At 41.1% G+C, this 13,412-nt stretch overlaps 2 pseudogenes; both read right to left on the bottom strand.

Annotated features, from left to right (window-relative positions):
- Nucleotides 1–555: 555 nt before the first annotated feature.
- The window catches only part of LOC149229340 (lecithin-cholesterol acyltransferase-like 4 pseudogene), a 31,454-nt pseudogene continuing 18,597 nt past the window's right edge, over nt 556–13,412 (bottom strand).
- On the bottom strand, nt 1,031–2,021 carry LOC149229341 (protease Do-like 9 pseudogene; annotated as a pseudogene).

Here is a 13,412-nt window from a genome sequence, read left to right as displayed (position 1 = left end):
GCTTCTAAGGGTAGCTTCCACATGTTTCTTCTCTTGGGCTTTTAATTTCCACTCTTCCATCTTTGCTAGAGAATTTCTAAGCATACACTACGCCTTATTTTTTTTACGTTTAGGCTCTGCTACATACCTGCTATGGCTAATTACTTTCCAGTTGGTTTCTGCAACGGATTCATCCTTGATATGAATATCTTCATTATTGTTAAAGTGTTGAAAGTCAAGTTGATTTACCAGTTGTTTTTTTCTTGCATCTCCATTCCTCCTCCTTTGAAGCAAAAACTGCAAGTGCCCTGTCGCTGGCCTTGAGATCCTTTAGTCTTTTCCTATACATTTCCTTTATTTTAGATTCCAGCTCTTTAATCCTTTGCTGAAATGATTTTTTCTCAGCTTCCTAACTACTGGACCCCTCAATAATAACATTTTTTTTCGTGGGCCTCCTCCCCCATTATGAAGTTTCTCTGCAAATATCACAGACTCATTACCAAGAGAAGAAGAAGACTCCTCCTTTGCTTGTGTCTGGATTTACAAAAGTCGTTGCTTGCCATGACAATGAAGTGACTATTTCAAGCTAGCTCTCATTATAATTCTCCTCAACAATAGTTGATGCATGCTCCACTTAGAAATGAAAAGATCTTGTTTCCATCCTTCTACAATGAAACTCCATTAGAAAAAAGTCCATTATAAATCTAGGTGCACCTTCAAATGGTGCAGCAATGGCTATCCATGTGTTCACATAGTTCTCAAATACTTCATTATAGAGTGAGAGAAAACATTTATTTAGAAGACCTCCCATTGAATGGCTTATGATGGTTACTTTCTTTCCTCCAGACGATTTATGTATGAATTCTAACTTTGATCTTAAACGATTAATTGTTTCTTGAAGCCTGTTACTTTGTCGAAAGTCATAACCAAAACCAAAGAGAGTAGGACCCTCTTGATATCCCTAACCTAGCATCTTTCCTATCATGTCGTGGAAGTAGTAAATAATATTCATCCGAATAATCAAATTAGAATGTAAGGAATGTCACCTATGGAAAACTGATTCACGTTTCCAAATCATCAGATATAGTTGAAGGTATGCAATGTGTTGCAAGAATATCAGGAGTTGCTTCCTTCGATTTTTTTTGTTGCCAAAACAACAATTTGTTGATACTCGAGGTCAAATCTCAAAAATTCATCCTCATAGTTTTCCACCATTTCTGCAAGATGCTTGAGTTTTTTTTCACATGCACTCCATTGGAAGCTAGGACCTGTGTATTGACAATATCCTCATAACCAATATTTATATCTGCAACCAGAACCTGAGAAATCACCACCAACTATTCATCTTTTGTTTGTGCCATAGAATGCAGTAGCTTGTCCAACAGTTTTACTAGAGCATCGTAGTCATAATATTTTCCATATTCAAAATGAAGGTATGGCACAAATAGAGCTGAAAATACAAATCCAACTATGATGTAATAAGATGGAGGCTTCCCCTTTATATGTGCAAGGACTAGGCATTTGTGAGTAGAAAGCTTGATATCAAATTCATGATACTCAGAATCACGTAGAATTTTGACTCTGGCATGCTCTCCTGTGTACTTCTTTGAAACAAGGTAGCTAAAACCTATGCGCTCACCACACCTGAAAGGAACAATTCCATCATTAGCAATATCAATTCCATCAAAACTTAGAAGAATATCTGACAATGTTAATAATTTCACTGCTAGAGCTATTGGTTCTACCCTTCTTACACAAACACCTTTCTTTTTAGACATCATTCCCATTGCAATACGCAAATCAAGATTCTCCATTTTCTGCCATTCTATTCCAAGTATGGGAAATCCTACGTAGTCTCCCGAGCATTCATAATCCGTGATAAAGTGTGTAATAACTGGAGTTGGTATAACATATCCAATATTTTCTGCATCTTCATGTTTAAGTGATTGAAATGCAATTCCCACACACTAGCCCTTGTCATTGAAAGCAGGTCCCCCAAAATTTCCAGCATTTATAGCAACATCAATCTGGACTCCAAGAATAATCAGATCAGGGTCCAGAATGTCACAAGAATATAGTCCAAATCTGTCTTTCAGGACTTCAATCATTGTTTTTGGATCCAAGGACATAGTTTTTCTAGTGCTAGGATCATAAAGGGACCAAAGCTTTGTTCGAAATTCATGATCAACAGCAAAAAGACGAACCCAAACTCGCTCTTTGTGGCCCTTTTCATTCATGGCTGTTAATATCGAACCCCTATGCCAGGCACAAGTAAAACTGGGTCCAAATCAAGATTCACGTATGGTTGCTTTTTCTCAGCCAAGTGAAGCCACTCTTCAATTTTTTTTCAAGTATTTCCTGCCATACTGTGGCCATTTTCACTTTACCAATGTCAAAGTAGATTCTGTATCACAGGAGAGAAAGGGAGTTTTTCTACTTAAAGACGTTATGCATGATGTTTCCAGGATAAAACCCTTTCTGAAAGATAATACATTTTTTCACTTGCCAAGTTTTTACCAAGCTTCTCCTTAGATGAGTCAAACTCTCAACACTCTTCTGCCTTGTTGAGTCTTTATCAAGCCAAGTCTGCTAATCTGTTTAGCTTTAGAGTACGATAGCCATGAAATAAGTCTAAACAAATTCAACTGTAAAGATCCCAACCATTCATGGAGTTTTAATTCTGTTATCAAGCCCTTTAGGACATCAGATTTATAACCAATGATTATGTCAAAAGATAAAATTTATTTTGCTGCTATTAAACCAAACTTAAACCACATAAAATATTCCAAAAAATGAATGGCTAAAAGTATGTTAAAAGGAGAATATCGCCTACCCTTTTCCAGTGTCGATTTATCTTATGAATATATTTTAAGCATGAATTGACTTCCAATTTGAGAAACTCAAGAAAAATCAGACTTGAAACCTTCATCCATATAGTAAATTCTAGCAGGTGTAAATTGCATTTAAGGTGAAACGTTAAGTTCTTTAAGCAAGTCATTGAGGATTATTTACCATCGATTAGGTGTATATTTGGTGTAGAGCACAAAACAAGTGAACGTTAAAGAGAATAGGTGCCAAATATGTCAAACCAATTCTCGAACCCTCAAAAGTTGACAAACCAAAAAGAGGAAATTCATTAAGCATTCTTGGTTATCGATTTAATGCATGTGGGTCATGAGATCATGAATTATATAGAATTTTCAAGATACAATGTCAAGTTTTTCAAACCCCTAATCAATAATGAAGCTATGAAATAAACTTAAAACCACAAGATTGTTTCGTTAATTATATCATTTCTTTAGTCTTCTTGGTCAATCTATTGTTTAGATCGACAAGAGTTTTTGAAGTTAAGCCATTATAGATCTAAGATATATGCAAAATGTTTAAGTGATTCAAGCATGGGTGTCATGCGGAAAGAGTCGACAGTGCGGACACAACCGACCTCCCTAGAAGCAAAAGCTTTCTAGTGACAAACAAGACAAATAAATCCTACCTTTCTCTAAACATGCATTGAAAATACAAGTAATCAGGAGATTTTTAACATACCTTTAGTCCAACGCTTTGTAGTAGTCCAGCCTCGCTGATCCGGGTGAGCTCCTCCTTCTCTTTGAAACCTGCATTCACTAACAAGCCAAAAGATTAAATAGCACCTGATAAACTCATAAAACAATACATATCCATCATACAGACCAAGGAGTATATGAAACAAACCATGAATAACAATCTATTGAGAAAAATAAGTTCATTTGCATTAAAAGGTAACAAAAGGAACCATTACAACCTGAGCCTTGGTGTTGCGCAAGTCCCTCCTAGGGTCCAGCAAGAGTTTTCCTTTACTTTGATCAGCTCACCCACTCTCAAATAAGGCTAGGAAAGGATGGGAATCTCTCCTCTCAAGCTTTACAAGGGAGTCCTAATTCTAGCAGCATCTACCCTTAGGAATGTTCAGCTTTCAACCTCCCCTCCCTCTGGCCCAATGCCTGTATTTATAGTGCTATAGAGGAAGTTATTCAGGTCCACCATCAATGGGATAAGCCCCTCTTTGGATGGGATAGCTCCCCTCTTGATGGGATAAGTTCCTCTATGGTAGGGATACATGAACCATCTGGAGGCGCTTCATACACGTCAAACAAGTTTCTAGAAGGCTCTAGAAATGACTACAAGTAACATTTTTGGAGTGAAACTTGCGCCTTTTGACCTTTACAGGAGTACGCACCCATTGCTTTACAGACAGAGCGTACATGTACGCAGGTATTGTGAACTTGGGGTGCGTACACGCAGGTAAGGCTAAGAGAAACTGCATACCCAGAGATATATAGATTTTTAATGACTTTCTCTCTTTTTTGGAGTTTGACATGGAGAGCAGAGGCATGAGGCTTGCCAAGGAGGATAGTATGACAGTTGATGGAGCCATACTAACTGCAAATAGTCATGGTGACATTTTTTAGTGTAACAGATTGCCCCCTAAAGTGCGAAGCCTGTAGTAGATTAGGGTTTTATATCATCTAGGAAGGGTGAAGTACTTTATCATTTCAAGGATTATCTTGTGGAGAGCCCGGTCAGAACCTGCAAGTATTCAACACAAAATACATATATAAGATCATATCATCGCTGAGGTAGGCATTCCCATACTCAGATTGAAAACTTTAAATAATTGACTATCTACTGCTCTGATACAGGAATGATTCTGCAGTACATCATAATCATAGACTTTTGTAGACACAGTATGGACGCAGCCATCTGTTTATAATTAGTCTACTGTTATAATGAATACAAAACTCCTCGTAGCCTGGATGGTGGAAACTAGATCCAGGGTCTTCATTTCTACTTCCCGAACAGGTACGATTCTATCCATGCGAATAAATGAGTTGATGTCGAACATGGTAGAATCCACTTGATTACCAGTCAATGATGTAAACTGTTAACAAGCGTGAGAGAGAACACCAGTGATGTCAATGGTTCTCAAAGTACCCAGTACAATCCATGAGATGTGAATGAATGAGTTGATGTCGAACATGTCACGGAATCCTTCGATCGAAAGTCAATGATGTAAACTGTCGTCGAAGGCGAGAAACCTGCCATTGATGCATGCAGACTCCAAGGTACTGACGATTCCTAGGTCATCTTTCTAGATAAGGTGCTGATGTCGATAGAAAGCGACCTGTTGCAGGCAAGCCCACAACACGAAATCATAGATCAAGTTGAAGAAATGTAGCTGTAAGGACTGACTCAGGGATGGTCAAAATGGATGACGAGTATTTTGCAGATGAATGTTTATTGCAGAGACCTCTTGAACACATAACGACACGACAAATGGCTTGGTGACATTTGACCCAAAGTTAATACTCAGCTAAAGACTTTCGATGTGGTTTGATCAACTGTGAGGCAAAGGATTTCCCAACCCAGGTGAATGAAAAGTGTCATGTTCAAGAGTGGTAATAAGGCTTCTTCTGAGACAAAGGATAACAAATGGGCTCATTTTTCTCTCTTTTCCCCCACCATTTCTGGCAAGTACCTCTTTATTTTTTACAAGCTTGAGGAGGATAACATATGCTTGATTATAAGCTCATCCTTCGGATGAGTCCAACTTAGTTTTAATTCGAACCCTAAGAAGGAGTGGTCCGTTCTTGTTTGTAATCGAACAGGTCCTTTACTGTGAAATTTTAACGAGTCCAGTATAGGAGAAACTCGGCGTTTTTCAATTTTAGAGAGTCTGAAAAAACTTAAGAAGACTCCAGGGTTGAACTTTTTCGTAAATTTGTGTCTCCCAAGCCCGAAAAAGTATAAAATAATACCTGAGAGAACCGCTTGATCTTGCGACCAAGGAGTATTTTCATGATTAGTGCCTTTGACCTGAAAAGTAAAAAGTGATCAAGGACACGTCGTTTTATTTCCAGTATCGAGTTTGAAATGACAAAAACCCGGCGATCTTTTCTTGTTTTTATGGTCAGAAAAGGGCTATAAGGGGACCGTCTTTTAATTCCGTTTTAACGAGTGTAAATGAAACGCTCGGCAATCTTTTCATGTTTTAGGAGTCAGAAAAGGGCTTAAAAGATGACTCTGATGTTTTGGTTCGTGAAAAATGATAATTTACCCTAAAGTCCTTTTGTCCTGCACAAAAACAACACATTACTCATACCTGTTTAAGATAGGCAAAAATACATTGAAAAATATCCTTTCACGGTGAAAAATAAACAAACTTAGCATTCATTTATCCAAAAAACCTATAAAAAGACTTTTTACCATGTCATTTTTACCATTTTACTGTTGAGGGAGAGAAAAGGGCTTTTGACAAGAAACTTCCCGTGGACTTTGCGGAGAATCCGACCGTCGGAATCGAGCGCCGTCTCTTTCAGGTATTTCACAACATCCTCCTCTTTGTTTTCATCCATTTAGAATTTCATTTTAAGCCCTAGTTTGATTTTTTGGGGGCTTTGGGGTTTCAAGATGCGCTTTTCGGGGTACGCAGGTGCCCCATGGGTGACCTGCATACCCCGACATTTTCTCCATTGGGAAAATGGTCGGGGTACACAGCCCACCTTCAGAATAGCTGCGTACCCACGCTCTGTTTTCTGAACGTGGGGTGCGTACTCCGCGCAAAGTGATTTTCAAAACCCCAAACTCAAAACCTAATCATCAATTCTTGATTTAATGAATTCTAATGAATGTTTTTTGGTGTGTAGATTGCCCACCATGCTTGATTGGCGCGAAAGAGAACACGAAGATGTCGATTTCGCCACAATAGATCATCAACCTTCCATTGATGCTTTGAAGGCATGCGGTCTCTACAAATACTGGGCCATACCTGGCATGAGGGCCCAGGTGCGATTCTTAGAATGGCTGGTTGAAAGGTGGAATGTTCAGGATCAATGCTTCTACATCGGAGGGCACCAGCTCGAGATAGATCCCTCTGACATATATTTTCTCACTGGTTTGCCTAATAGGGGCGAGCAACTGACTCTGTCCAGGACTAGGCCGGGTGGCCAATCCCTTGCTAGCCTCCGGCTAGAGTGGTGCAACAATCAAAACCAGGAGAAAGGGATAGAAATCAAATACATATCCCTGCCTGAACTTATGGTAATTGCCTTTACAGTTACCAGACTCTGCGGCGCAGCCGCTTTGCATATTGCCACCGGGTCCCAAATGCGGATGGCGATTGATTGCTACCAAGGCACCATTTTCAACTGGTGCGACGCTGTGTTGGCCAATATGAAGGGCCAACTGACTAGGGCAAAGAACGGGCAATTAAAGACCTTTGGGTATGGGCCTCTAGTTGTGAGCTTTGCCCTAGAGAGGGTTCCGATGCTGATCCCACAGCATCTCACTGTTGCAGTTGGGCCTCCTCGGGAGCCAAAGTTGATGCGATGGGTTGCGGTGATGGCCCGGCATCCTGATGAGGGAGTGGGAGTTGTCCGATTTCCTGCGGGTTATTTTCACTGGTTGGAGGGCCAGGTCTTTGCGATCCAGGACTTTCCTTATGCCGGAGTGGATTTTCGCGGTGATCCGGACATGGTTCTTCCACAGGGAGAACAATGGGACGACAGAGGTACTTCATTTTTCACAAGTTTTTAAATTATCTATATTTTTTTTGTTTTTTATATCGTCCCAAAACTGACAGTGACAATTTTCAAAATGCAGATGTAGGTCCACAACGTCCGGCCAATCTCCGGCCATTCGAGAGAAGAGTACCAGTTGCACCAGCACCAGCCCCATAGGATGCGGATGCAGAGACCTTAGCCGAGTTGGAACAGGACCTAGAGCGTCTTACGGCGGACATACCAGAGACGACTATAGACGATATTCCTATCCGACTTCAGCGCTATGTGGTCGCAGTCCCAGGACCTTTCAGGAGGTTCCTGTGTAGGGTAGCGCGGGCAGTAGTCTCGTATAGAGAGCACCACCAATGATTGGCTAGTCACTTTTTGTAGACACATGTGACATTTTGGTTTTTTTTACTTATCATTTTTGCCGATCATAAGGTGTTTTTCAACCTATGATCGAAGACGATGTATATTTTGACACACTCTTATATATATATCATTATTACCGGCTTATCTTGTTGAACATGTGTGATGAAATGTTTTTAAATTTACATTTACGATTATCGCAAATGTCTGTCTAACATTCGAGAAGCAATTGCATCTGCTAACGTATTTGATGACCTTGGAATATGTTGATATTCAATGTAATCAAATTCACGTTCCAAGAGGCGCACTCTCAAAAATAACCTTAATAACACTGGATTTCTAATGGCATATACTCTTTTAAGCTGTAATACAACGAGTTCAGAATCTAACCTCACTATCAAACTCCGAATCCCAAATGAAACAGATTCAGATAATAACTCAATCACTGCACTGTATTCTACAATGTTGTTTGTTGTTTGACCGAGGCTCACCCCATGCATAGAAACTAACTCGTCAGAGGGAGAATAGATAACCCAAGCTGCGGAAGAGATATTCTGTGTACTACGACAAGCACCATCAACAAATCCAATGTACGTTTGGAGAGGCGTCGACATCTGCAATATCAAGAGTAAAACCAAGATAAGCCAGAATAACGACGAAAAACACACTCTCTAAGCTAAGCACACTGTCTATACTAACAAACACACCAGCTAGAAAGAAAAACTAACCTAACTAAATCTCCATACCCATCATTTAAGCATAATACCTCTTTAGGTAAAGTCCATTTCTGGGCTTACCCAAAGAGTCCCCATCAAAATCTACCAGCTCATAGGCCCCTTTTGCTAGCTTTCGCTTAACAATGTAGGGCCCATGCCACATGGGAACGAATTTGCCAGCACCTAATTTATCGTTAGCTTGATCATATAATAGCACTAGGTCTCCTTCCGAAAAATTACGAGGGGTCACGTTGCGATCATACTGAGCTTTCATTCTTTTTGCGTGAGTCTCGTTTGCCAATGCAGCGTCACGTCGAGTCTCATCTAATTTAGCTAAGTATAATAGACGCTTCTCCTCTTCGGAAGTAGCTGGAAGTAATTCGATAGCCATTTGAAGTGATGGGATTTCACATTCAATGGGCAACACTGCTCCCAAACCATAAAATAGTTGGAAAGGAGTGAACCCTGTTGATGTTTTCACTGAGGTTCGGTACGCCCAAAGCGCTGAAAATAACATGTTGTGCCAATTCGACCGATGAATACCAATTATTCGTCGGGTCATGATAACTAGAACTTTGTTGATGGACTCAACCAAACCGTTTGCTTGGGGATAATAAGGAGTAGAACTATCATGACGCAAACCAAGCTGGCTTGTAAGTTCTGTCATCATAATGTTTCGAAAATGGCGCCCATGGTCAGTGATTATCGCTTGTGGGACACCAAACCTAGCAATAATATGATTGAATATGAAAATCGCAGCTGTCTTGCCGTCTGCCTCGAATGTAGGCATCGCCTCGGCCCACTTAGTAAAATAATCAACCGCAAGGATGATATACGCATGCCCCCCGGCCGAGTGAGGGTTACATGTAATAAAGTCGATACCCCATTTAGCAAAAGGACCAACGGCAATTATAGGGTGGAGAGGAGCAGGTGGTGCGCGCATCTTGCGATCAAACACTTGACAGTTGTGGCATTTTCGGACCGCAATGATACAATCTTTAAACATGGACGGCCAGAAGTAGCCAGCACACAACACCTTCTGAGCTGTGGCATACCCAGACATATGACCGCCACACGCTCCAGAATGACAGTCATTCATAACCCTTTCTGCCTCTTCATGAGTTAAGCAACGACGAAAAACCAAATCTGCCCCACGACGATAAAGAGTATCTCCAATAATTTTGTACTATTGGGACTGGAATCGAATTTTCCGACGTTCCGACTTTGAAGCTTCGGGCCGAAAGGATTGGGTTTGGAGATAGACAATTATATCCCCATACCACGGATCTAAAGTGCTGATGAGAAACAGAGATTCGTCCGCAATGGGTTCCTCTGCCACAGTTTCCGTGTCAGCACGCGGGAAGTCACACATCAATTCCGCAAAAACTAAAGATTTCTTAGACTTAGATTTTTCAAACTCCAAGTCGAACTCTTGCAAGATAACAATCCATTTAGAGTACTTGCCCCCTAGCAATTGTTTAGTCAAAATGTAAATCATAGGGTTGCAATCCGAAATGACTGTAGTTTTACGGAGAAGAATGTAATGACGAAAACGCTGGACAGCTTGAACAGCTGCCAGGGCCAATTTCTCCACATGCGAATATTTTAGCTCAGTGGGATTTAACGTCCTACTAAGATAATATATCACATGTTCCGTTTCGAATTCATCTTCCTGTACTAAGACCATTCCAATGGTGGAATGAGCAGCGGCGAGGTACAAAAAGTAATCCTGGTTGTAGTTGGGAGGATGCAGCAACGGTGCATGGGTTAACGCGTGCTTTAGCGCATCAAAAGATTTCTGAGCTATCTCATCCCAAGAGAATTGAGCATTTTGTTTCAACAACCGGGTAAAACCCTTGGTAATCTCGGCGTAGTTAGGAATGAATCGGCGTAAAAAGTTTGCTTTCCCTTGCAAAATTTGGAGTTGGCGCAGACTCGAAGGAGGAGGCAATTTGATGATAGCTTCGACCTTCGAGGGATCGACGCGAATGCTGGCTTTTGAAACTACAAATCCCAGCAATCGTCCCACTTCGATGCAGAAGACACATTTGTGTGGGTTCAACCGTATACGATAATGCCTACACCTCATAAAAATTGCTCGTAAATGGACAAGGTGATCAGCTCGACGTAAGGAGTGAGCGGGCAAATCATCGAGATACGGTTGCACAATGTGCTTGATGTCATGAAATGCATAAGACATCGCCCTTTGAAAAGTGGCTCCAGCATTCTTAAGCCCAAAAGGTAATTTGCAATAAGCAAATGTCCCCCATGGACAAATGAAAGCCATTTTTGGTTGATCGGCAGGTAGAATATTGATTTGGTTGTAACCGGAAAAACCGTCCATAAAGGAAAATATTTCACTGCCAGCACAATCATCAATTATTTGATCGATATAGGGCGTGGGATAGTTGTCCTTGGGACAAGCACGATTGATATCCCTATAGTCGATACATATTCTTATTGTTCCCTGCTTTTTGTTAACTGGAACAATATTCGATACCCAATCCGTTAACGGGATCGGATAAATGAAACCTGCTTTCAACAGCTTCTCAACTTCTGCTTTAATTGCAGCTGCTTTCCGAGGGTGTATCTGACGCAGACGTTGCCGAACGGGTTTAGCGTCCGGGTAAGTCTTGATCTCATGAACAACAATGGAGGGATCAATTCCTGGCATTTCCTCATAGGACCAGGCAAACACGTCGCAGAATTCTTGAAATAGGGCCTTGTATATTTGAATTTCGTCATCTGAACACGAGGCACCTATATGAATGTGTTCAACAATTCCGGGCTTCACTGAAATGTCAATGGGAATAGTGCGAGAAACATTTCCCAAATTCAGCTCTGAATCAGGATGTTTCATTGGACTCTGAGCGTCTTTGACATATTCAGCTGTAAAAATTGATGAGAAATCGTTTTCAAAACGATCATCCTCAGGTAAAAATGAGGATCTATGATGGAGATCTTCCCATGGTAAATCGTCTACACACAGGACTTCACAAAGTTGTTCGTCAGATGACACAACTTCGAGAAACGTTATTAACTCCGAGGTTGACGCGAAAAGGGATTCCTCACGGACCACATTCATTTGGTCGATTTGGGTTGAACTTGGGTCGGAAAAAGACTGCACGGCTTCATAGGCAATTTCATATGGACTCAAAGGCATTGCATCACCGAATGAGTCTATCTCAGATTCAGATGAGACAATCCAAGGATCATCGTAAATTATAGTATCTGACGTAATCATATGAATGAATGCGAATGAAGGGTCTGTGTTGATTGGAGGAAAAGGAAAAGTTCCCAGTAAACTGGAATCTTTAACTAATCCTACGCCAACATCCTTATAAGGGATAGTCGTTTTACCGACATGCTGGATACTCTCTGAAGAGGCTGGGTCAGATGAAAAATAAGCCAGCTGGTCTATTGTCACGATCTTGCCATTATGTGGAAACTTTATGACTCTGAAGACCGATGAAACGACCGCTGTCATAGCGTAAGACCAACTTCGACCCAAAAGAAGGTTGTAGTCTAGAGGGGCATCAACCACCTCCACATCTAGACTAACGGTTTTTCCTTCAACCCCTATAGGCAAATCCTGTAAAATGCCAAATGGATGGAACCCACGGCCATCAAAGGCCTTAAGAATTGTCGGGGATTGGTTCAGCGAAGGAGAACCAAGTGATCTCCAACACTGAATCGACATAATACACGTGGAAGCGCCCTCATCAATTACAGTCCGATGAATAGGCCTGTTTTTGACTATCACTGGAATCTGGAAAGCCATTTGATGAGGGAGACGCGGTGTACTATTTTCTAAATCAAAGATTATCAGGTTCGGGTCCTGAACATCAACAGCTCCTATAGCCGACAAAAGTAATTTTCGTTGTGCTGGGCATGATTGCAGCACTTCTAAAGCCGACATTGCTGAGGGTGAAATAGCTAAATCCTCAACAATGTTGTAATTCTGGGCCGCTCTCGCATGTGGATTGAAAGCAGACCTTCGAAGTACACCCTTGGCGGGCGGTTTTATTACTAAGTCAGGGTTAGGTTTCTCGATCTGTAGTGGATCGGAACCGGGAGCTGAGGTTGATGGATTTGATTAAGAAGATTCTGATTCTTTCGATCCATCAACAGGACTTTTACTACCATAATCGTGAGATCGAGTCGCAATCCGTACATGACACATCATCAATATGGGTTCTTCACTGGCACTCGAGGAAGAACCTATCATCTTACTCTCCTGCTTTGGAAATGGATCTTTCAAAACAGCAGGAGTTGAGGAACCTTTGACAATTTTCACAACCTCGGCCCGATGGGGGCAATCTCTCGTAAAATGATCCTCTTCACAAATTAGACAAGGATATCGAGGTTTGCGCTTTTCGTCATTGGTTTCCGACTTTTCTGTTTTCTCCTTTGGAGTCTTGTCTGCTTTACCCTTCTTCTTCCCACCGTTTTTTGATTTAGCCGTAGATGACTCTACAGCGTGAATATCGGTGGAAATTTCAAGAGAAGACTCTCCTGTCAGGGAATCTGGTAAGGTTATAATGGGTGAAAAATTCTTTGAAGATTTCTTCTTGCTTTTAGTATTTACCGTACCAATCATGCCATCAGCAGCATGAGATCCCGAAGGAGCAGCAGCGATTTGATTTGACTTTGGAAGATCTGGGATCTTTTCATGTAACGTACCTGACTGAGTGTAAACTAAGTCAAGGTACTGCGCTTGAGCAATTACTTGCTCTTCAGTAACTACTCCGGCCTTAGCTACATCTTCAGTAATCTTCGGTAATAATGATTTAACAAACCATTCAGCTAA

This window comes from Pinus tabuliformis, chromosome J (assembly GCF_031772625.1).
Source record: "Pinus tabuliformis cultivar Carrire ecotype Pingquan chromosome J, CPIR1, whole genome shotgun sequence".
Classification (NCBI taxonomy): domain Eukaryota; kingdom Viridiplantae; phylum Streptophyta; class Pinopsida; order Pinales; family Pinaceae; genus Pinus; species Pinus tabuliformis.
This window is presented reverse-complemented; position numbering and strand designations above follow the sequence as displayed.